This window comes from Labeo rohita, chromosome 4 (assembly GCF_022985175.1).
Source record: "Labeo rohita strain BAU-BD-2019 chromosome 4, IGBB_LRoh.1.0, whole genome shotgun sequence".
NCBI classification, from domain to species: Eukaryota; Metazoa; Chordata; class Actinopteri; order Cypriniformes; family Cyprinidae; genus Labeo; species Labeo rohita.
Genome location: NC_066872.1, coordinates 34,890,594 through 34,913,813, shown reverse-complemented (window position 1 = coordinate 34,913,813; position 23,220 = coordinate 34,890,594). Strand labels below are relative to the sequence as shown.

General features: G+C 32.0%; 1 protein-coding gene across 8 annotated transcripts in view; it reads left to right on the top strand.

The window, feature by feature from the left end:
• Window positions 1–23,220, top strand: part of nrcama (neuronal cell adhesion molecule a) — a 60,680-nt gene that overhangs the window by 3,826 nt on the left and 33,634 nt on the right. For all 8 annotated transcript variants that reach the window (XM_051107377.1, XM_051107375.1, XM_051107379.1 and 5 more), the window contains exon 2: window positions 17,538–17,607. The gene's annotated coding sequence lies outside the window, so the exon portion shown is untranslated. The remainder of the gene's footprint in view (window positions 1–17,537; window positions 17,608–23,220) is intronic.

The following is a 23,220-nucleotide window of genomic DNA, read 5'->3' as shown; positions in this document are numbered from 1 at the left end:
TTTTTGGGCAAATATTAGTAGGATTCACATTGAAACAATTTTTAAACAATTATATGTGGATTTCACATATAATTGCAAAGAAATTACAAACGCTAATTTAAATGTACTTACTTTTAATTTTTAATAACCCTGAAAAAAATTGGTGTAGAAATATTTTTCTCGGGAATTGCTAATAGATTTCATAAACTACGTATTAAAGTTAACAAATTATTAAACATTACATTTTTGAAGTAGAGATTTTTCTTGTAAAACATACTCCAATAATCTTTGTTTTATTTACAACTGAAAATTTATTTTATTTTATAATTTTTTTTTTTTTTTTGCATTGTAAAAACACTTTACAGTCTATTGAAATGGATTTGGCAGTATAAATTTGCCAAATATGTGATGAGACCATATCAAAGCATGAATAATATTTATTAAACATGTTCTTTAGAAGACATGCTTATTGGATTCTGATGGTCCGTAACTGATTTTTCTCCTCCAGAGTTGTTGGTTTGTCCAAAAATCTGTGATCAGCAATATTACATGAAGGACTGCTTATATAGTGACTCGTTTCTCTTAGCTGAAGTGATTTATTTCATGTGCTGTATGATAAATGTGTGCCATTTTAGTCTATGCACATGCTGCATGCTTCTAATTGAATTACATTATAAAACACAGTAATATGGGTGATGAAAACTTCAAGATGTAAGTTGCATGCGTTTGCCTCCTATATAAAGTACTGTATGTTGAGCTGATTAAAATATAAGCTTTTCAGCTCCATCTGACTTGATTTATGACGTGCTAACTGAGGAAAATGCAGGACTGCGAAATGCATTGGATGAGTGTTTACATTTGGCTTATATTTTTTGTATATGTAGGCAATACTATGTTTTATTTCTCTAATAAGGTTAAGATGATTCATCTCTTGTTCAGCTTTATTTTAGTTTATTTGTCCTCTTTTACTCCTCTGTCTTCAGCACTAACTGAAATAAAAGCCCTTGCAGAGGAGGAAATGTGCTGCTTTTGAGGTATAGAGTTCAAGTCCAGGACAGTTTATGGGAAAGGAATGTTATCTTTTATGTTTAACCGTTAAAGGAACCGATATGGAGGACACAGTGAGTTCAGCCCAAGTGCATTATGGGGTAAAAAGTCATATCTGCTTAGAAATTATGCTTTAAATGTATGAATTGCTAGAAGATTGCGACCAGATGAATTGAACAACAAGTTGAGTAACAATTACCCCACTTATAATATGAGAACTAATGTGCTCTCTGCCCCACAATGCACTGCCCTTTTAGCTCTTTGATTGGATGAGGCTCGTTTCTCTGTGCCTGGCTGTGGACGGAAGCCCTGATACGGTCATCTGCTAATTCAGTGATTGAAAGCAGAAGCTGGTCGTTTTTCTCTGGATGAGGTTAGTGCCCTGTCCTCTTCTGCACCACCAGAGTGTCTCCTTACATAACATGGTTATTGGAAAAAACTATTGAATTGTGGGTCATTTTAGTCCTGTGATGGTTTTCAGGTCCATTTATGATGAAGTGTATTTTATATACTCAGGTTTCAGTTACTGTGCACTAACTCTCACTTATGCCGAAGACGAAAATGATCATCTATGAGCACCTACTTTTATTTTCCCATGGGTCTCAGTGTCTGTACCGGTTGGCAATTAAAATCTTCACGTCTCATTAATATAATTTTTCATAACAGTTCAAGGCAGGTGTAATTATTTGATTTTATGGTAGTAATCATTAGGGAATCCGCATAGACCTAGTAATACAATATTATGTTGTGATACTATAATATGATATCTGGATCACAACATGATATATATATATCATATATATATGTTCTCTCTATCTATCTATATACACACAAAATACAAAAAATGTGAAAAAAAATATATACATATTTAAAAAAACCAAATTATATATACAAAATACAAAAAAAATAAAAAATATGGGAATATTTAAATGCAAAACATTATATATATATGTCAAATAAATTAAATATAAATATTTAAAAAGTATTCATACAAAAAATGTGTATATATATATATATATATATATATATATATAATCAATATCAGTACATATTTTAAAAAAAAACTAAATTATATATACAAAATACAAAAATGGGACTTATATACAAAATGCCAAAAAATATATATATATATATATATATATATATATTCACATTTTTTGTGTTTTGTATATATACTTTTTTATTTTTTTAATATTCTTCCACATTTAGTATATAATTTTATTCTTAAAATATTTGTATTTTTTCAGTTTTTTTGTATATATATATATTTTATATTTAAAATATTTGTATTTTTACAGTTTTTTTGTATATATATATATATATATATGTATACAAATTGTTTAAAAATTATATAAATATTTAAAATAAAAATTAATTATATTTTATATAATATACAATATATATTATTGTATCAATATTACAGTTTTTACTGTTGTTTTTTTTATCAAAATGAATGCGCCCTTGATGGACATTAGCGACATATTTGGGGGAAAAAAATCTATATCTATCTATCTATCTATCTATCTATTTATATATCTATCGATAATTTGTCTATATATATATATCCAAAATTTGACTGGTAGTGTGTATATGTAATGCAACTTTTAATATAAATGTATCTAAACAGTGTAAATATTTTCAAGTTTTAGTTGTCATATTAGCAACTTCAGTGAGAAGTAACAAGCCTTTTCAGACACTGCTTCTTTGTGTTTTGCATCAACATATCAGTGTCATCCCAAGAACGTGCGTTTAGTTGCAAGACGTCTAACGTCCGACCAACCTAACCACGGAGAAATGTGAAATATTTAAATTGGCGTCGACTCATTGTGCTTTAAACCTGCTGATTTATGGGTATTTGAGAGCTGTGGTCTGTGGCCTGCTCGCTGCTTTAGAGAGATGTGTGTTGACTTTATGACTCGGTGTAAATAACTCGGAGGTCATGGCGCCCGCAAGCCCTGTGAAATTTCGCTCCTACGAGACAGGTTTCTGTTCTTGTCCTCTTGGCCTCTTTCGTGAACCCTGTATCCTCCCTCGTTTCAAACACACTCCAAATACTCCTGTGTGCTTTGATGAGGGTTTAATGTTGATCTAATGTGAGTCACAAGCATGTTTTTTTTTGCCTTTAAAAGTTTTCCAAAAAGCATTGGCAGCTGGTTTCTGTCTGTAGCATGTCTATGAATGACAATGGAGGCCTAAAATAATTCAACTTCCTCCTTTAAAGACCTCAAACTCCCAGACAGACTTCTGTAGACTTTAATGATGTTTTGAGCTTCATATCAGAGTCCCTTGTCTACTGTGAAAAGTCATTCACATGCGTTATATCACATTAAAGAGTACAATTTCCTGTCCAGACCAGTTATGTAAGTGCGCTGATATTAGGGGTTCTGGAAATGCGTAGATTAAATTTGGCTTCTTCAGTGGTCCAATACCAGGTTTGAAGTCTGTGCGAGTAAAAGTGTGATTTGTATCTTATAAAAACATTTTCTTTTGTATCTACTAGTTTTGCTCCACTTTCACTGCAGAAAACCAAACCCCCAACAATGACTAACAAAATATAAATAGTTAAATTACTGGCGTCGCGTGTCAGATATTGTCAGATACAGTCATTAGATACATTCGATTCTTTATCATTTCGGCTCATGTAGATTTCTCTGTAATAATGCAGATCTTTATGGCTTGAAAATGTCTTGATGGCTTCTCTTCTCATTCATATTCACAACCTCTGAAACTGATACAGTGACCTTAAACTGATCTTTTTTCCTCTCTCTGACTCTCTCTTCCACTTTAACTCTTAAAATGGTATCAGTTTGGAGAAAATAAAGCATTATTTTAGCACTGATTTCTAAAAATATGCTACTAGAGTCATGAGCCTCTTAACTTTTACATTGTTCAATTAAGATTTCTACCCAGGGGTATGTTATGCTTGCTTAGACCTTAAACAATAAAATAAAATAAAATAAAATAAAATAAAATAAAATATAATAAAATATAAAATATAATATAAAATAAAATAATAAATAAAATAATGACATTTAAATATTTAGGCAGAGCAATTTATTGGTTTCAAATAAATAAATAAATATAATTTTTATTATATTATAATTCATGATATTTAAATATTTTGGTAAATTGCAGTGCAATTTATTGGTTCAAAATAATTAAATAAAATAATAATTATTTAAATTATATTAAAATAATGAATGACATTTAAATATTTAGGCAGAGCAATTTATTGGTTCCTAAATAAATAAATAAAAGTATTGTTCAAAATTAAAAATTGTTCTAAAATAATGTAAAATAAAATAAAATTCAATTAAATTAAATTAAAAATGAAAATGAAATGAAATGAAATGAAAATTATTTAAATCATTTAAATAATTAATTTCATTTAAATATTTAGGGCAAAGCAATTGTTCAAAAATAAAATAAAATAATTATAATTTAAATCAGTTAATCAGTTAATAATTAATGACAAATATTTCAGCAGAGCAAAAAAAAAAAAAAAAAATTACATTTAAATATTTAGGCAGAGCAATTTATTGTTAAAAAATAAAATAAAATAGTCATTATTTCAATCAGTTAAATAATTAATGACATTTAAATAGTTAGGCAGAGCAATTTACTGGTACCCAAAATAAAATAAAATAAAATAAAATAATTTAAATCATTTAAATAATTAATTACATGTAAATATTTAGGCAGAGCAAGTTATTGGTTCCTAAATAAATAAATAAATAATGACATTTACATAAAATAAAATAGAATTTTACAGTAAAATTCGCAATTAAGAGCTAATTAAGCCTTGATTGATAGTACTGTGAATTTGAAAACGTTGAGACTGCTTTAAAAACTTTCCATGAACTAAAGCGAACAGCTTTTTATTTTATATCCCCAAATTAAATGCACTTTATAGTCTATAAATAATGCCAGTTCCTTGTGTAGATTGTGTTTTATGACCTCCCTGTTATTTCCACTGAATCCAGATTGACAGGATCTGGCGGGAGTTCAGACTGAATAGAGCTGTGAAAGACTGGAGACTTGCTGAGAGAAAGAGAGACTTGAATTGACCAAACTCACCGCTGTGCGAGCGATCAATGCGGTACAGTTATACTGAATAACAGTGTCACTCCTGACATATGATTTATGAGGTACAAATATTGAAAACATTCAGGCATGTGGGCCCTCCTACGTACAGTATGACCAACTTTTTCTCTCGACTCCAGACAGTAACAAAACTCTTTGGCTTGTTTCTGTCATGACAATATGGGTAATTGGGTTAAAATATGTTGGTGAGCATCTTTTGAAGCTGTGGTTCAACCTTCATTTCATGAGGCAGCGAGAAACTTTTTGTGCTTGTGGGCCTTGAACGTGTCAGTTGTGCTGCTGTCTATGCAGGATCTGAAAGCTCTCAGATTTCATTAAAAATATCTTTCTTTTGTTCCGAAGATGAACAAAGGTCTCACGAGTTCGGAAAGACCTTAGGGTGAGTAATTAATGACAGAATTTTCATTTTTGAATGAATCATCCGTTTACAAAAAACTCAGAATATGAAAAAAATAGGTAGAATGAGACCTCTGGGCATGTAGGTGACTCTGCATGATAATATAGCAGTTTAACACCAGTGGCATAAGCACTGAATAATTTATTACAGTTTAGACTATTAATTTAGTCTGGCAGCTACATATTGTTTTTAATTCAGTAGTCAGGTACAGTACTGTATGTGCTAGAACAAGCTGCTAGTTTATATCCTAAAGCCCTGAAGTTCCTGAATTGAGTCTCTGGCTTGGTTTTTGGTCTCAGTTTGAATAGCACTTCACTTCCTACTTCACATGCCAAGCCTGTAATCTGTTATGCATACGACCTTCAAGGGCTCTAGACTATCAGAGCAAAAGTCAACACTCGAATGTTTGTTTATTTGGCTTTCTTGCTTTCTTTCCTTTTTTTCCTAACAAAGACTGACTTTGATTGAAATATGGGGAAGCAGTAATTTGATGTCATGTCTGTCCCTAAAGAGGGTAAGTGCACAACAGTTCAAGACTACTATAATAAATTTAGTAGAAAATGGAAATTTTGGTATTTCTGTAAAGTTGTGGTAAAGTCGCAATTACTTTTTTCATTGCTAGAAAGAGGCTTTTATATATTTCCTATGTATGGATGGAGAGGTGAAAAGTTAGGGATCTATATATTTTTTTTTTATTTAAAGATTTCTTGCACCAAATTGCTGTTTTCATGCAGGGTCAAGTTAAAAATTTAAATGTCAAAGGCTAATTTTTAACCTTTTGGATTATTACACTACCAGTCAAAAGTTTTTGAACAGTAAGATTTTTAATGTTTTTTTTAAAGAAGTCTCTTCTGCTCACCAAGTCAAACAAAAGCAGTAAAATTTTAAAATATTTTTACTATTTAAAATAACTGTTTTCTATCTGAATGTATTTTAAAATGTAATTTATTCTTGTGATTTCAATGCTGAATTTTTAGCATCATTACTCCAGTCACATTCAGAAATCATTCTAATATTCTGATTTGCTGCTCACAAACATTTATTTTATAAACAGCCGAATAGAATGTTTTCAGGTTTGATAAATAGAAATCTTTTGTAACATTTTAAATGTCTTTATCATCACTTTTGATTAGTTTAAAGCATCCTTACTAAATAAATGTATTAATTTCTAAAATTTCTTTCCAAATATAAAAAATAAAAAACAGTAACTCAAGTGTATAATGTTACAAAAGCTTTTTTATTTCAGATAAATGCTGATCTTTGTATCTTTCTTTTCATCAAAGAATCTTACAAAAATGTACTCAACTGTTTCAAATATTGATAAAAATAACAATACAAATTTTTCTTGAACAACAGATCAGCATTTCTGAAGGATCATGTCACACTGAAGACTGGAGTAATGATGCTGAAAATTTAGCTTTGATCACAGGAATAAATTACATTTTATAATATATATTTAAATAGAATGCAGTTATCTTAAACAGTAAAAAGATTTCACAATATTACTGCTTTTGCTGTATTTTGGATCAAATAAATGCAGGCTTGGTGAGCAGAATTTTTTTTTTAAAAGCATTAAACTTTTGACTGGTAGTATAGAAGATAATTCAGTATTCATATCAATGTAAATAACATGTTTAGAAGGACAGTTGCATCAGTTTATCTGGTTCATGCATCTGTGTCCATGAAATCGATGTGAAGGCATGTCAGGGCTGCTGCACAATGCACTGCACTGCTTCTGATTTATGACACTGTCTACATGATTAACGTGCATTTGAATGCAGGTCACTCGTGGTTTAGTGATACCACTTTGTTTAATGGAAATCAAGACTCAGATTCATTTTGCATGTGAGCTCCGAGTGTCTGTTGCTGCCAGAGGCGTCAGAGTCGCAGACGTGCGCTTTAGACGTGCACATGGAAATGACATTGCTGCCTGCTCAAGCCTGACTGCTTACAAATAAGGCCAAATGGGGCTCTAATATGCTGCTCTGTTGTGGACAATCGCTTTTGTCATTTTGTCAGGTAAAGGCCAGATATAGTTGACTCTTTCAGACTGTAAGTAAACCTCCTGGATATGGAGGTGTTTGTTTTAATAGCGCCTATGCTGTGACCTTCTTAGATGATGGTGTGTGTTTGTCTGCTCAGCACATGCTGTTTTAACTTATTTTTATCTGGATCATTGCTGTTTTATTCAATTATCTGGTGTGCAGCAGTGTGATCCTGCATTAATGCAGTTCTGCTGCTTAGATAATAGTATTATTTAGGACCTCCACACTCTCACAGTCACTGTATTCCTGTTATTTATTGTCATTTGTAAGTCTTTGCGGAGAAATCGCTTCTTGGGTCTGTCGCTGATGTGAAAAATGCAGTAATGTTTTCATAATTAGGGTGCTTACATGCTAGAGTTAGTTCTGACAGAGCATTTCTTGATGGATAGGAACGTGTAAGATCTGTTTTGTGCCGCTGCAATTTGAAATCGGGGGGAATATGGTGAATTGGATTTTGGAAAGCACAAGTGTGCGTGATTTCATCAGGAAAATGTAGGCAAATTTTGAAAGAAACATCTCTGGGATGTTTCTTGTTAAATGTTAAATGACATTGTTTTTGCAGTGTTTAGATGTAATCGGATGTATGTAAATCTTCTTTTAAGATGTTTGTCTGGTGTTTGTACACACTAATTAGAATATGGTGCTTTCTGGATGCTGTGTTTTGTTTTGTTTTATTTTATTTTTATTTTATTTTATTTTATTTTATTTTATTTTATTTTATTTTATTTTATTTTATTTTATTTTATTTTATTTTATTTTTTATTTTATTTTATTTTATTTTATAGTTTTATTATTTTAGGATGTATTCAGAAAGGGAGAGTGGTCAAATATAAAATGTAGTTCTTGATTTTATTTTATTTTATTTTATAGTTTTATTATTTTATTATGTATTCCAAAAGGGATAGTGGTCAAATATGAAATGCAGTGCTTTATTTTATTTTATTTTATTTTATTTTATTCTTTTTTTTCTTTTATTAATAAAATAAAATCATTGATTTATATTATTTTATTATAATATGTTATAATATAGTCTGACAGGGACAGTGGTCAGTATAAAATGTAGTGCTTTCTTTTCTTTTCTTTTCTTTTCTTTTTTCTTTTATTTTCTTTTATTTTATTTTATTAATAAATTACTTGTATTATTATTGTATTATGTATTTGAAAAGGGACAGTGGTCAAATATAAAATGTAGTGCTTTATTTTATTTTATTTTATTTTATTTTAAAGAGAATATAATTATTTATATTGTTTTATTGTTTTATTATGTATTCAAAAAGGGATAGCGGTCAAATATAAAATGCAGTGCTTTTATTTTATTTTATTTATTTATTTATTTATTTTTTATTAATGAAATAAAATAATTGATTTATGTTATTTTATTATAATATCATATTTTCTGAAAGGGACAGTGGTCAAGATAAAATGTAGTGCTTTATTTTTATTTTTTCTCATCTATAAAATATAATTATTTATATTGTTTTGTTATTTTATTACGTATTCAGAAAGGGACAGTGGTCAAATACAAAATGCAGTGCTTTATTTTATATTGTTTTATTATGTTATGTCATAATATACTCTAAAAGGGACAGTGGTTAAAATAAATTGGTTAAATTAATTAGATTAATAAAAAAAATTGTTGTGGTGTTATTTTATTATAATTTTTTGTGTTCTGAAAGAAACAACATTCAAGTACAAACTTTAGTGGTCATTTATTTTATATTTTTTTTAACAAAATAAAACGATGTTAACTATTCTGAAAGAAGCAGTGGAGAAAAATATTTTTGTTATTTTATTTAGATTTATTTTTAAGTAATAAAAGCAATTATATAAACAAGAATGTCACATTGGGTGCTCAGTGAATAGAGATGTGTTAAAATTTCTCTTTCAGCTGACATCATTTTTTGACTTTGCCACTGTTCGGTCTACTGTCCGCAGGGCGAATGTGTCCACTGTGATTCACGAGCCTCAGGGAGTCGATCTGAGAAGTTTCTCAATCAGCTGAGTTACTGGCTTAAGGAGAAATCTGTTCCCTCTATAGTGAGGCTAATAATAGTCATCACAGAAGCCTTTCCTTACCCTCTCCTCTCTCATCCATCAGACGTATAGCTCCCCTCAGAGTGAAATACGGCCCCGTAGTTCCCCAGTTCTCCCGCTCTCTTTTTTTATTACCACCAGCTTGTTGTGTTTTCTTTTGAAGAATACGTTTCTCATTAGCTTTCTTTCGGCCAACTCTCCCTCTGTGTCTGCTTCTTTGCTTTGGTTTGTTCTTTCCGTGCTCACTCATTGTATGTTACACAAGATTAGTTTCTCTCCAGAGTGCCGGCTTAATGTCTGGCGGGTCGGGGTCGCCGGGGTGGCCCCACCATCGCCGGGCCTCGTTGCCACAGTGAGTCTCCATGGTGATGATGTTGTGCGATCTGGAGCTTGAAAGAGACTGAGTTATGTGTCGTTTATGAGATAAGAGTTGATTTCTGCCGTGGCTGTTTTATAAACCCAAGAGTAATGTTGATTACAGAACGAATAAGAATCAGCGTGGTAATGAGAGCTTTGTGTGGAAAATATGGCCAATATATGCTGACCTTATCGGAGAGGGCTGAATGCTGTTTTATTGACTGTTTTGGAGAACTGTGGCCTTTCTATAAACAGGCAGATCAATAAAACGGAAGGCACATAAGTCATTAGCTGGTAAAATGAGTTGTGAGAGCTTTCATACACTGTGCGCCTGAATAAGCGGTTAAAACGAAAGAAATCTGCCTTGAAAAAGCGAAACCTTATCAAAATTGATGGCCCAAAATGTTAACATATATTAAATGAGCAATATCACATGAGTAGCTTGCGATATGGCTGTGAATCAGCCATAGGTAATCACAGCATGCCAATATACAGCCATATTGCACGACTACTTATGTGATATTGCGTTTATACAACAGTTTGACAGCACAAGTATGTACATACATAAGGAACAACAATTGAGTGTGTTTAAAACCCTCTTTTGTGCCAACTACTTCCTTCCGCCATGGATCCAAATCTCAGTTTGACAGTTTACAAGCCTCCGTTACTAATTCAAAAACGTCACTTTTGAATTAGTAATGAAGGAACATTGATTTGCTTCATTAAAAGCTTATTGTATTACTGTATAAAGCTCACTGGACTGAATGAGTGTGATTACCTGCATCTGATACAGCATTCATTCTTCAGCTCAATCTCACATTCACAATAAAACATTAGTTTGAATGTCCACTGAGGAAAGCGATATCTTTGTCGTACTGTCTTTTCATCTGTTAAGACTGATTAAGACTTCTTACAAGCTGCTGTTGAAAGTGAAAATATCCTCCTTGTTTACAAGCATTACAGTGTCTTTCAATATAAAAGTCTTTACAGCTGACCCACTCATAAAAACAGTTTCTTGCCGCCATCTAATGGCGGAATAATGTATCTAAAATCACCATCATAAACACAGTTTCCTAGTACTAAATACTATTATTAAATACTGCTATTATTTGTATAAAATATTTTTAATAAATAAATAATAATAATATTGCATAATATTATTTAATAAACAACAACAGCCAGTATAAAGAATGCATACTTTTATTGAAACGTGACTGAGACATAGTTAAACATAGGCAGGGTCGAATGACAAGGCGACAGGTTAAATCCACGACGGGTGAAAAGTCCAGGGCAGGCTGAAGGCAGACAAGACGATATAATAGGCTTATATAGTGTGCTTGATTGGTTAAAGCTATGTGTGTCATCACGCAATGAATGATGGGAAATATAGTCTGGGTGGTGGTGCAACAGTCTGTGCAGTGTGAAATGGCAAGGTGACCTCAGACTGGCGATCAGTACCAGATTCATGACAGTAACGTCTTGAAATTTTGCCCTCAGACAGAACTGTTTGCTCTGGAACAAATAATAGACTAATGAGACCAAAAACTGCCCGTTAGATTTACCCAAAAGTAATTATATCTCATGTTTAGCCACTATAGAGACATCAGAACCACCTGCGAACTCCAGAAGATCTGGCCGAGGTAAGGTTGCTCTCGGCGGGTTCATGAGTGCTGAATTGAAGCAAATTTTCAAACAGACGTTATCTTTATTAACAAACCACATGTTTGAAGTCTAAACAAGTACATTCTAACCTAAAGGAAATACAACAACAACAAAAAAAACTACATTCCGTGACTTAAAAACAGTATTATTTATGAAATTATAGTGCATTTGGGCATCCACTATGACACTCGCTGTGAGAATTACAGCATGCGGAGTGATACAAACGATGATCACTAGAATATCACACTGCTTTCAGCCAGTCAGATTTGAGGACTAGAAAGAACTGTTGTAAATTTTAAATATATATAAATTTTAAATTTAAATATATATATATTAATGTTTTTTTTTTCTGCATTTATAAAATTTTTATAAAAGTCTTGTTTTTTTCAAATCAGTTTAGTGATGCTAGCGCATCGGAAATGATTATACCTTTAAAATGTAATTTTATGCAACTTCTTTTTTGAATATAAATTCCAATAGATTTTTAAGAACCGAATGGTCGTGTGTGGAACCCTACAGCCATTCCATCTATGTCTTGGCATGTGGCCTTTGCTTAAACCACATCATTAACATAAAAATCAAATAACAGTGTCTTATTGCAATGTGTGGCCTCCCCAGGGGGCATCATGCCAACAGTTCCAGTTCACGTCCTTTTGCTTTCTCTTTTGTTCCTCTGTCTTGCTCATAATACAACTCAATACTAATATACAAAATATATTTTATATATATATATATATATTGTAATATTTATATGTATATATTTATTTGTATTTATATTTTTAATTAATTATAAATTAAAAGTACTATTTTTAATCATCATCTATTCACCCATCCATCTATATAAGTATATTTTTATTTATATAAATTATATATATGTTTTATATAAAAAATAATTATAATAATAATAAAATATGTGATCCTACACAAGATCAAGTGGGTTACTTAAAAAGTTAAAAAGAAAAGCAGGTCTTTTGTTTCCTTTCTAGTGCCGTTGGAGGTCTGGTGGGAATTATGTCCGTGTATTGTCCGCTAGTATGGATAACTGTGTAACTCAGAGCTGAAGTGGAAATGACAGAGAGTTCAGTGGCGACTCGTCTCTGTGCTGAAAGCCCAGCTGGTGTGTGCTAAATCTGCTGTGTGAAAAGGCCTCTCCATGCCCTTTTGTGCAGCTCTCCAGCGCTCAGTCTATTCTGCCGTTTGTGTGTGTGTGAGGGACCCCAGTCTGACGGATGTTAACACTCAGACGGGTAAATTAAAGCTGAGAGCTGGGGAAAGCAATCAGTGCTTTTCTCTCTGTTCATATATACTCTAGACTGTATCTACATGTCCTCACTCATATGATACTCAAAAAGCCACATTATGGCGAAATGGGCCCTTGGGTTATTGGATACGGGTATTACTTTTAGGTTACTGAGATATATCTGTCCGTGGTCACAGAAATATACAATGCAGGGAGGCACGGGAATGTACAACCTGGTATATGTCACATTCTATAATTCCAGTTTTTTACTTTTTACTATACAGTACATTCTGATTGTATGAACTGTGCTCACACACATGCTTGTGACCACATATCAGTTGATATCTACAATAATGAGCCAAGTTGCTATGTTGCTTGGCAACTGTTGTCAGCCTATTAGAATTGTATTACTTGGTGGCAGAATTGTTTATTCTGATGAATTACTTTATAAATTATATTACTGTTGTCACCATTTTATAACATGCTTTTCATTATGCCTTCATTAAGATATCATTTTATTGATGATAAGAGGTTATTAATGGCATTGTTTAATTTTTCTCAGAGACATTTTATGTCTTCATTTGCTAACCACAGAATATGACCTTTTTTTTTGTATTTTTTATCCTATTGTTCTGAAACTGACAGGACGAATGAGGTAAAAATACCCGTATTTGAGCATTGCAGCAATTTAAATGATATTAAAGTATAATTTAATATCAAAATTAATTAAAAATGGACACCTTTTACCTTCTTAAATATTGCACACAACAGTATATATTGTGCATGATTTAGTTGCTATTTATTCTAAATTTTTTAAAAACTTCATCAAAATGTTATTTAATCATTAATGTTTTTTAGTCAACAGTCTATAAGCCAGTTTATTATTCTCATCGATCGTGACGGGTTTTATCTTTGATTATGGGTGTTGCTCATAAATAAGTCATGTTATTGAAGCAATATGGGTTGCAAACGGGAATACATGTTGACTTTAGTAAACAGATGCTCTGAACATTTAAAATGAGCATTATATGACATTATATGAGTCATTATGTCAACACTAAAGGCTGTTTCATGCGCTCAGAGGGCTGTAAAATCGTCTGGCTACATTAGGATAAATGTTTTGGTTGTCATAGAGCTCTGCTTTTATAATATGACTTTTATTGAAGGCCGTATAGAGAACAATGAAGTCTAAATGTGTTTATCCGAAACCAGAGACAGATGACTCTTCTGATTCATGACCGTCTTGAGGTTTCTGTTGGTTTTGAAATCTGCACTCAGTATTTCAGTCAATGATTGAGGCTTTTGTCAGTTAAGTGTATTTGACAGTCATTTCACACTCTTAGGGGTTAATTGGGATCTTCAGCACATTTGCGATTCTGTTCCATTAAAGGAAACATTCAAGCAAACACTTGACAGAACGAACAGTCCTGTTAAATGAGACTGATGTGTATTGAAAGGTCTTTAAATGTACCTGCACTATATATCGTTTCTCTACCTCTCTTTTTTCCTGTCTCCATCCCTCAGTCCCTACGGATGCTTTCGGTTTGCTCCAGGAAATGCGTTAACCCCCTTTGTACGGTGACAAAGGGGTGTGTTAATCTCACTGAGTTAGGAGGCAGGCACATGGGGGTGGATGCCAGGGAGAGTCGAGCGGCCGTGTATGTATGTGTGTGAGGCAGATGCCTGTCAGAGCGCTCACCGGCCACACACGCTCTACACGAGCCACAGAGAATGGTTAGCGAGATACACACTTGATACACACCGTGACCAGGAAAGGACTGCTGTTGATTCACTGCAGTATTAAGGTAATAGTGTTATGGCTGTTAAAAATAACATGTTTTTTTGTTTTTTTAACCATAATGACTCTTTGTTTGGTTTTTGGTTGGTTTGTTCTCAGTGATTTGATCTTGAGTTGTTTTAATGGTATTTATTAGGATAACATTTGCGTTTCTCACACCCTGTGGGTCAAAGTTACGCCTCCAGGGTGGACTATTTCCTTTCACCACTTTGACTCAGGTTTTGTGACTATAGTTCCTTAGAACAAACAGCATTTTGTCCATTGCATGGTACACACCTGGTATCACCTTTCCTGTTAAAACCAGTCAGATTTGTCTTTGTGTGTGCTGATTTGTTTATTCTGAAGTCATGGTGTGTGGTGATGGGATGTCTGTAGGTGTACAACCAAAACTTAAGGGTTTGTGGGAGCATGTATTTTTTATGATGGGAGAAATCAGTCTGTGGTATGTTTTATATATTTAAGTATAATTATATGTGTATGGATGGATAGATAGATGTAGTCATGTTTGTTGATGTAGGTGATATTAGTACTGGAAAATTTAAACCTGTATGAATAAATAGATGGATACATTTATAGATAATAGATGGGTAAATGAATGGATGGATGGATGAAAAAGAATTTTATGGATGGATGAATGGATGGATTAATGGATGTTGAATGATGAATGGGTGGATGAAAAAGAAATGGATGAATGTATAAATGGATTAATATATGAATGGATGAAAAAGAAATGGATAAATGGATAGATGAATGGATGAAAAAATGGATGGAAGGATAAATAAATGGATGGGTGAATTAAAAATAAATAAATGCATGGATGGATGTATTAGATGAATAGATACATAGATGAAAAAGAAATGGAGGGCTGAATAAATGGATGAAAAATTAAGTTAATGGTTGGATGGATGAAAAAACAAATGGATGGATGGACTGATGGATGAAAATGGAAATTTACAGATGGATGAAAGTAGAAATGAATGTGGTGATGGATGAGTGGATGGATCGTTGAAAAAGAAATGGATGGATAAATGGATTAATGGATGGATAGATAAAAAATGGATGGATGGAGCGATAAATGGATTGATTAATGAAAAAGAAATGGATAAATGGATGAATAGATATATACATGGATGAAAAAGAAATGGAGGGATGGATAAATAGATGAAAAATGAAGTGAATGGATGGATTGATGGATTAGTGAAAAAAGAAATGGATGGATGGATAAACAGATGAAAAATGAAGTGGATGGATGGATCAGTGAAAAAAGGAATGGATGAAAATAGAAATGGGTGGATGGATGGATAAATGGATGGATGAATGGATAATTGAAAAAGAAGTGGATGGATAAATTGAATGAATGGACTGATTAATGGAAAACAAATGGATTGATGGATAAATGGATGAAAAAGAAATGGATGGATTGAATGAAAAAAGAAATGGATGGATTGATGAATGAAAAAAGAAATGGATGGATGGATTGATGGGTGGATGAAAATATAAACAGACAATGAATGAAAATAGAGATGGATGGATGGATGGATAGTTGAAAAAGAAATAGGTGGATGGATAAATGGATTAATTAATGAAAAAGAAATGGATAAATGGATGAAAAGTGAAGTGGATGGATTGTTGGCTTGATGAAAAAGAAATGAATGGATGAATAGATGTATGAAAATAGAAACGGGTGGATGGATGGATGGTTGAAAAAGAAGTGTATGTGTAAATGGATGAATGGAAGGATAGATGAAAAAGAAATGGATCGATAGAGGGATAAATGAATGAACAGATAGATAAATGGATGAATAAGAACTGGATGGATGGATGAAAATAAATAGATGGATGAAAATAGATATGGATGGATGGATAGTTAAGATATAGACTGATGGAGGGTTAATGGATTGATTGATATAAAGGAAGTGATAGATGGATAAATGAATGAAAAAACAAACGGATGGATGGATTGATTAATAGATTAGACATGGATGGGTGAAAATAGAAATAGACAGATGGATGAAAAAGAAATAGCTGGTTGGCCGGATGGATAAATGAAGAAAGAAACGGATGAATGGGTGAAAAAAGAAATAGATGGACAGACTTTTGACGATATAGATAATGCTGCAATATTGTGAGATCTGTCTCTCAGCATCACATATTTTATTCTCTCAGAACCCCCTTCATCTCTCTCTCTCTCCTTCTCTCTCTCACCCCATCGTGCCGGCATGCGGCCCGTCTCCATGACAACCCCTCAGGTCAGCTCTGAGAGGTGGGAGGTAGTTAGTGTGAATTTTTTTGTTGTTGTTTTATTGCCTCTTTCTCTCTCCCTCTCTCAGTCTCGCTCTTTCTGGTCTCTGTGAGACAGCAGCTGTGTGTGACAGCTTCACTAGAGGCTGGAGGTTTCCTCAGTTTGCTTCAAATTCGAGAAAACAATGCAGTAAAGCGACGCAGCCCTCCATCACAGCGTCTTTGTGCCCCGTCTCCCATCAAAAGACGTGGGGGGGAGGCTGTGTCAGCGGCCGTGTTTCTGTTAATGTGAAATGAATGCGCGCGTCTCGAGGGAAAACGCTAATATATGCGCGACCATGAACCAGCACGTGTGATGTAGAGGTGCCGTTGAAAGCAGGTCCCTCTGTCAGTCTTTCTGCTGATCTACAGCATGGCTTTGTGTTTGCACAGACCCAATAATGTTTAGAAATCCCAGTGGGGTTTGGAATAACCAATTTTGCATGTTTTTTGCCTCTTTTTATTGGATGGTGCCCACTTTTTGGTGCATCTGTGAACCGACAAGCCTTTTGTCCTTTAGTCAGTGTTAGGACAAACTTCCTCGCTTTGTCATATAAGAGTTCCTCTTTTGATGACGACATTGTTTTTTTACAGCATCCACACTATTCTGAGCTGCTGACGTCTGGTTGGAATTGGAGGATCCTCTCTTTCATAGTCGAAACAGGTAAGATGCGGCTCACTGGATGCTTTTGTTGTATTTTCATTGCCTTTTTGATGTAGTGATTGTGATTCAGTGGCACTTGAACAGAGCAGAAACATGAAAAAGATGATGAAAAAGAATGAGTGATAAGTTTTTATGATTTATGACTTGCAGATCCCTCTTCACTTCATCCAGATAAATTAAAACGCTGCTACTGAAATCGAAAGAAATTAGCATACTTTTGCTGCTGTGTGCTGACAGATTGTTATCATGCTGAAAGCTGGGAAATGGTTTTAGTTACTAGTGCAGTTGTGTTCTTGATCTTTGATCGTTTATTTAATATTTCTGTCTTTCTATACTATTCTATACTAACTTTTAAATACGAAGGGCCAAAAATCAAACTTGATAGAGGTCCATGGCCCAAAAGTAAATGTTGTTTTCAACTGTTGTATTTAAATTTATTATATTTAAAAAAAAAATTTTTAAATTAAATGTTATTCAAAAATAAAATGAGCTTTTAATCAAGTTCAGTTGTATTAATTTTTACTTTTTAATGCAAAAATAAAACAACAAATTAAGACTTCAGATGCAAAATCCTGAGATTTTTCTTTTAATTGAGCATTTTTATCAGGTTTCTATATACAGTTGAGGTCAAAAGTTTACATACACCTTGCGAAATCTGCAAAATGTTAATTATTTTATCAAAATAAGAGGGATCATACAAAATGCATGTTATTTTTTATTTAGTACTGACCTGAATAAGATATTTCACATTAAAGATGATTAAATATAGTCCACAAGTATAAAAAATTGCCCTGTTCAAAAGTTTGCATATACTTGATTCTTAATACTGTGCTGTTACCAGAATGATCCACACCTTTGTTTTTGTTTCTTTTGTTTGTTTTTTTAGTGATAGTTTTTCATTAGTTCCTTATTTGTCCTGAACAGTTAAAATGCCCATTGTTCTTCAAAAAAATCCTTCAGGTCCCACAAATTCTTCGTTTTTTCAGCATTTTTGTGTATTTGAACCCTTTCCAACAATGACTGTATGATTTTGAGATCCATCTTTTCACTCTGAGGACAACTGAGGGACTCGTATGCAACTATTATAGCCGGTTCAAACGCTCACCGATGCTTCGGAAGAAAACACAATGTGTTAAAAAGTTTTTGAATTTGAAGATCAGGGTAAATTTAACTTATTTTGTCTTCTGGGAAACATGTAAGTATCTTCTGTAGCTTCTGAAGGGCCGTACTAAATAATAAAAAAAAGACATTTTTTAGGCAAAATAAGAAAAATCTTCATATTGTTCAAAAGTTTTTACCCCCGGCTCTTAATGCAGTGTTTTTCCTTCTGAAGCATCAGTGAGTGTTTGAAACTTCTGTAATAGTTGCATATGAGTCGCTCAGTTGTCCTCAGTGTGAAAAGATGGATGTGAAAATCATATAGTGAAAAATCTCAGGGTTTTGCATCTAAAGTTTTCAAATGTAAAACAAATATAAAAATTAAGATATCCGTCAATGTCATGTTTTTTCCCCTGTTTTTTCCTCCTCTTGTGATTTAGCATGGCTGGAGAAATCAAAGGTCAAGTTAGTCCATAGATCCTAGTTTTGGGTGTCTCTTATTTAATAGGATAATTCATCCAAATATGAAAATTTGGTCATCCTGTTGATCCAATCCCTAATTTCTTTTGCGGAACACAAAATGAGAACTTTCGAAGAATGTGCTGGCCACTGTTATCCTTCAATAAGATTGTAAGAGCTGGTGCTTTAAAAGCTTCAGAGAACTCAGAAGAGTCCTAAGTATCATAAAAGTCACACTGTATGTAGCTTTGTCTCAGTTGCAACTGAGTTTGTAGAACTGGATCATTGGTGAATAAATCATTCAAAGATTTTGAACTGGATAGTTCACCCAAAAATGAAAATTCTGTCATTACTTACTCACCTTTATGTTGTTCCAAACCCGTAAGACCTTTGCTCATCTTCAGAACACAAAAGATATTTTTAATGAAATCTGAGAGCTTTCTGACCCTGCGTAGACAGCACCGGTACTACCACGTTCAAGGCCCAAAAAGGTAGTAAGGACATTGTTAAAATAGTCCATGTGACATCAGTGGTTCAACCATAATTTTATGAAACTACAAAAATAATTTTTGTGCTGTTGAATAAATTAATCTGTGTTCTGAAGTTAAACGAAGGTCTTACAGGGTCTGGAACGACATGATTATGAGTAATCAATGACAGAACTAAGGGTGAACTATCCTTTTAAAGATTAAATGCTTCAGTCTCAATTAGTTGAAATTGCACTGAAAGTGACAGGATTCTACCCTCCACTTAATAAAGCAAGTCATATTTGGTTTGGAAAAACAATTTTGTATTAACAAACCTTTTAACTCTAATTTCAGGGCTCTGAAACCAAAAAGAGGAAATTCAGATGCAGCATAGTAGCTAAAAGTGTAAAGCACACTAAAACACAAACACTATAAAAAACAATTTGTTGAGTCAACTTAAAATAATTACTGGCCACCTTAAAATTTTAAGTTCAGTCGAGTCAAAAAAAGTTTATTCAACTTAAAATGTTAAATTATACTAAGTGACAACTTAGAAGTTGAATCAACTTAAAATATTAAGGCAGTTGGGTTACTTACCCATCTGTCAAGTTTCGCAAACACAAATATCTAAGTTGCTACTTAGTACAACTTAACATTTTAAGTTGACTGAACTTAAAATTTTAAGGCAGCAGGGTAACAAATTATTTTAAGCTGACTCAACAAATTGTGTTTTTTATTTTTTACAGTGTAGTACAACCAAATATACACATTATAGAGAAAAAAAGAAAAACACTTGAAAGCACTGATCAGTAAATGTGCTGAATCTGCAGTTGAAGCAACATATGTTGCTCTGTCATCCAAAGTGTTCGATTTGCCCTCTGAGGACACAAACCGGTTGTCAGCAGTGTTAGGCAACAAGTGAGACACTTCCTGCAAAAAAATCCAATGGATCAATAAAGCCTTATATAATCTAATCTGATTTAATTCAGGGAAAAATATCTCTGGTTCTGTGAAAAAATGAATCGGTAGAATAAAAAATGTCTTCAAGCCACAAGTCACTTTTTTTTATCCAGAATCCTTCAGACTCCTGCCAAGGCTAATGTATTAAAAACATACATGCTATTTGACTTCTTGTTCTAGGAATGCGAGTGATAGTGGTTCAGTAGATATGGCATGTTAAATACACATTTTACATGCTCCAAACACTGATACTGTAGTGAAAATGTGTTCTAAAGATTTAACTTGAAATGAATGGGCTGAATGTGATTCTCCACTAATGATGATCCCTGCTGTGCTTAGACGTTACTGTGAGCGTCTGGCCCTGTAAGAGCAGATATCCAGACGGGCTGTTTCAGAGCTCAGCTGTGTTTAGAAAGAACTGATAGAAATAGACAGCGATCTGTGGTGTGCGCATGAGCATGATAATGCTGCTGGGAAGTTGTTTATATGACGTATAATGCTGTCAACATTTTTTTGGTTTGTTTGTGCGGACTGAGACACAGTCTGTGACATATTTCCATGATGATTCTTTTTTATAAACCATTTGGTTTGACTTTAAAGAAATAGTTGATGGCGGATTTTTTTTTTTTTGAATCATTTGCTCAACCTCATGTCATTTAAAATCTAAATGAACGTCTTTCTTTAGAGCACAAAGGCAGAATGACTATTAGTGACGGTCAGATTTTCTGTGAATGACTACTTCAAGTGTCATTAAAGCAGTCAGTATGTCTTTTGTGTTATATTCCGAATCTTCTTGGTCAGTTATCGCTTTAATCTTTGTCTGCGATGCAGATTTGAACTCTGGCTTTGTGACTACAGCTTAATGTGTTTCCTGGAAATTCTGTTCTTGCTTCCACAAAAGGATTAGATGGCATGACATGTATTACATCATAGCACATTTTGAAGAGTGTAATGGCAGTGATATCTGCACATACTGTAAAAGCTCCTGTTCACCCACATACAGCATGTGGACAGATGACCACAGTTTATCTGAGAGCCGAACAGATGGAACAGAGAAAGCAGTGTGCCAGCTCATCCCTTCCTCCTGTAATCGCTAAAATAAACTGTGAAAAGAGATTTTATAGAACATGGAGTAGAAATAGAATAGTAAACGTATTTAAAAATGTAATTCATTCATTTAAATAATGCTTGTAATATTTAAAAATAAATACGTATATTATAAACAAAAACTGAGCTGGTGCTACTGGTATATTTATGATCTTAATTTAAGAAGATGCATAAATAATGCATAAATAATATTTTCCTCCCGTATTCTCTAAAATAAATTGCAAAAATATATTTTATAAAACATGCTATCAAAAACAATAGTAAATGTGTTTAAAATTATTTTAAAATATATTTTTTTTCAATTATTTAATCTTTTTAAATCGTTTTGAATTATTTATTTATTTATTTATTTATTTATTTATTTATTTATTTATTTATTTAAACAATACATGTAATATTTAAAATAAATTGTGATATAAATAGAAACAAAATCAGTAGGACTTTGGTAACATATTTTTAAAATAAACAATTAAATAAATAAGAACTGGTTCTTGATTCTTTACTTCTGTATTCTGTAAAATAAATTGTGAAAAGAGATTTTATTAAAAAAAATCAAAAACAATAGTAAATGTGTTTTAAAATTATTTAAAATTATTTTTTAAAAATTATTTATTGTTTATGTTAAATTGTTTTATTTATTTATTTAAACAATACATGTAATATTTAAAATAAAGTGTGATATAAACAAAAGCAAAATTAGTACTTTTTTGGTAACATTTTTAAAATCAAAAATATTTTTAAATAAACAAATAAATAAAGAACTTGTTCTTGATTATTCTCTGCTGTATTCTATAAAATAAATTGTGAAAAGAGATTTTATAAAACATCAAAAACAATACTAAATGTGTTGGAAATTATTTTTATTTATTGTTTTAAATTATTCATTTTTAAAAAATGTTAAATTGTTTTTATTTATGTATTTATTTATTTATTGAAACAATACATGCAATATTTAAAATAAAGGGTGATAAACAAAAACAAAATCAGTACTACTTTGGTAATATATTTTTAAAATCTTAAATGAATAAATAAATAAATAAGAGCTTAATAATACATTTTTAAAATTATTGTTTTAATTTGTTTTAAATTATTTATTTAAACAATACATGTAATATTTAAATATTTTTTTAATTGCTATTTTTAAATTATTTATTTGTTTATTTAATTATTTAAACAATACATATAATATTTATTTAATCATATAATATAAACTACTATAAACAAACAAACTCAGTGCTACTTTGGTAACATATTTTTAAAATATTAAATACAAAAGTAAATAATTAAAAACAGTTTCGATCCTTTCCTCCTGCATTCTCTAAAAAAACTGTGAAAAGAGATTTCACAGAACAATGTATAAAAACAGAATAGTACATTTGTTTATTTCTTTATTTATAAATACTTTTAATTTTATTTTTTTATTTAAATAATAAATGTAATATTTAAAAATAATTTATTACAAACAGAAACAAAATTGTTAATATTTTGGTAGTGTTTTTTTTTTATTTCATAATAAACGTAT